The sequence below is a fragment of the Drosophila hydei genome, unplaced genomic scaffold (genome assembly GCF_003285905.1).
Source record: "Drosophila hydei strain 15085-1641.00,03,60 unplaced genomic scaffold, DhydRS2 tig00008119-arrow-pilon, whole genome shotgun sequence".
Lineage (NCBI taxonomy): Eukaryota > Metazoa > Arthropoda > Insecta > Diptera > Drosophilidae > Drosophila > Drosophila hydei.
In genome coordinates, this window is record NW_022045830.1 from 6,279,150 (window position 1) to 6,282,545 (window position 3,396).

The window sequence follows — 3,396 nt, forward strand, 5'->3', positions numbered from 1 at the left end:
GCAAGTTTTTTCTCCTTCAAATAGCTGTGCAAATATCTTGCTACTCCCAGGCACACTCGGCCCACTCAAAATTCCCGTGAGGGCTTTGTTTTTATTTAACAAAAGCCAATTGCCATTGGCCGGTCGGAGTGTGCCGCCGCTCTGCTGCTGTGTTGTGGTTCTGTGGCGCTGCTTCTGTTGATTGCACCGCGGGCGACCATAACAATTAGACTGAAATTAAGGAAATTAACGCTTTGTGCAAATTGTCAGCAGCTTGCGTGTTGTGGCGGCTGTTTGCCACGGAATAGGGGGTAGAGATCACACACATGGCAACGCACACACATGGCTGTCTCTGCGGCTAGCCGCAACAGCAATTGTGTTCAAGTGTTAATCCAGTTAACTGACTACTAAACATCGAATTTTATCTCATATACGGTTAAGGAAAATAATCCTGAACATATATCTGTTTAGACAAAATACTTTAGTGAATATATAAAAAATCATATTTAAAAAAAAGCTGCTATTGTAACTATAATTTGAGATTTTTACCTCGTTTTTACTTTTTACACTCTCTGCTGTTCAACAATGTTATAGTTTATTCTATTCGAAGTAAAATTGGTAAATACAACTTTAACAAAGTTCAATTCAAAACTTCGGCTTAAACCAAGCCAACAAAGTTAAGAGCAAATGTTCTAAAATTGCGCATAACTCAATAACTTTTAAAACGATTACTTCTTGAGGAACAACACGCCAAGCTGAGCATTTGTTTGCCCTGACACTTCGTTGTACTGTGTAGAGGCATTGCAAGTTTGACTCAACTCGTTTACTTTAAAAAGTATGGGAACAATTCTATTTTTTGTTTTGGTTCTCTATAGTTATCTACAATTGTTGCTCAGTTGCTGCTGTGCCATGTACTGATGTTCGCTTGTAGGATTATTCTTATTCTTGTAGTTTATTGTATTGTGTTCAGGTAGCAAAATGTTCATATAAAACTATTTGGTTTTGCTTTTGCTTCATTGCACAATCGGCTTTATAGTGCACAAGAAAAGGACTTCATGGAAAGTAAGAGGAAAGTCAAAAAGAAAATGACTGCAGAGATTATGACTCAGTTGTTTGTACTTTGCCCTTGTTGCACTAATAGACTAGTTGCTGCCTGCAAAAATAAAAGACTAGTACAAAAGAAAATAAGCTTGAGTCTAGAGCTATAAACAAAAATCAATTAGACCAATCCATGGAGCACAAGCGAAACGACAATATTTACACGGTGAATGTCAACTTTTAAAGTTCATATTGTGGTGGAATAAATGGCAGCATTGTTGTTTCAGCCCTTTCCATAAAAACACACACGTGCTCTCGCTCCCTGTCTCTTGCTCTCTCACTCGAATTCCTTTCTTTCTCTTTTCCAATGTGCCTCTCTCTCTCTCAGCTGAAACCTTTCATTTGCCTGTTTGTATGCAGATTTGTTTGCTTTATCGATTGTACGATAGCATGGACTATTTGACTGACCTCAACACCGTTTGGTTGTCCTGCGTTGCCGTTTCTGTTTGCCCGCCTTTCTGCACCTAGCAAAGCAAACAACTTCCGTGTGATGGCACGGCTAAGCCGGAGCACTCAGTCAATCGGACGAAGCGTCTAAATGTCTGCACTCTGAGTACATTCATGTTGGTTTATTTTTGGATTTTTTCTTATGCACACATCTGTCTCAAAGATTTTAAAAAGCGACAGCAATGGTAGCAGTTGTCCTAAAGATATTTAGATTAGCCTCATGCTAAGCCCAATTATCTAAGAAAGTTCTATTGAACTTGGAATATTAGTTCTTAAATCTGGCCACATAACTATACTAATCATATGGCATTAGATTATATGTATATTTACCTTCGTTATAAAAAGTTGTAGGTAGTTGTAAATGGCAGAAAGTTCATCACATATAGAATTCTATTTAATTAATTAAATCAGCAAATTTAAGACACAGTTAATCTAAATAAGTGGCTGATTGCTGCGAATTACGTATAAGTTTGTATAGCTTGCTAAACTCAGCAGCACTCAACAGTCGCTGGCTGATGGAAAGGGTGGTTCCGAGTCGATGATAAACAATGGCTTTCCGTTGTCTGCCGGATAATATGAGAGTCGAACTTAAATGAACAATCGATGTTATCTGACGTAGCTGGCCCATGGAAGCCACTTGGGCAGCGCGCACGTTTTTATGGAAGGTACTTAAATGGGGGAGCTCTGGAACTTTAGCGCCAAGTTAATGCGTTTTATCAATTGAGTTCCATCAAATGAAACACTTTGTAGCGAGAAGTGAAAGCGAAATGAAGCCAAATAAATTGGATTCCTCAAACGGAATGGGAGTCCAAAAGTTAGTTAGTGGTGCTCCACCGAGTAGCCCCCCGCCGCATAAATTAGTTGCCATCTTCAATATGAGAACGCAATCTCATTGCCTTAAAAGTATTTATTGCCAGTCTTCCCAACGAAGGTGGCTTCCAGATTAAAGGTGTGTTCTGCTTTACAGGCAAGCAGGCTTTTTGTTTTACTCTTTTATGGCTTGATTCATCCTGACTTTAATTGCAGCTGTTTCTCTCATTTTCTGCCGCGATACTTAAGCCCGGATATGAAGGAGAAACATTTATGAAACTATTCTTAGCATTCAGCCTTAAAACTTGTGAAAAGATTATAAGCCAGTCGAGAACAACTATATATTCGTTTTTCCTCTGCTCATTATGCATATCCACTATGCTCTCAAATGAATTCCGCTGAATTGCAAGTGAAGCCGCCACTGAAGAAATATAAAAGAGGAAAATTCTTTGAGTTTCTGAATTTTAATAAATTAAGATGAAATTCTTTATTTATAGCACACAGAACATTTAACTGGAATCGTACATATTATATATGAGAATCGTATGCAGTTTCTTCTTATTTCTTAACCTATATACATATATGTCACATTTATATTTATATTCATATTTCAGAAAGTATGTTGAAAGCTGAACAACACACAACGTTAACAGTACCATATATATTTATGTGTTTATATTTAATATGCTTTGTGCAACATTTTGGTTTCGGGCTTGGATTTCTGTAATTCTGTAATATGTTCATATCATTTGGATAATTAAAGGTACAACTCTCATTTTATATTTAGTGATAGTTCTTATATACGGCAAGAATCGCAATTTGGCCTCAAATATATGTAGTTATAAACATATAGACACACAATTAGCTAGAATGAGATAATAATCTCATTTGTCTTTGGACTAACTACTTAATAGATACATAGATTAAACCATTCTATATTACTTAAAATACACACATAATTTATAGTGGTTTAAACGGAAAAAGCTGAATTAATTTTGGTTTTACCAAAGACTGTTAATAATATTTTAATTATGAACTTTTATATAGAAGTTCCTAGCCTAG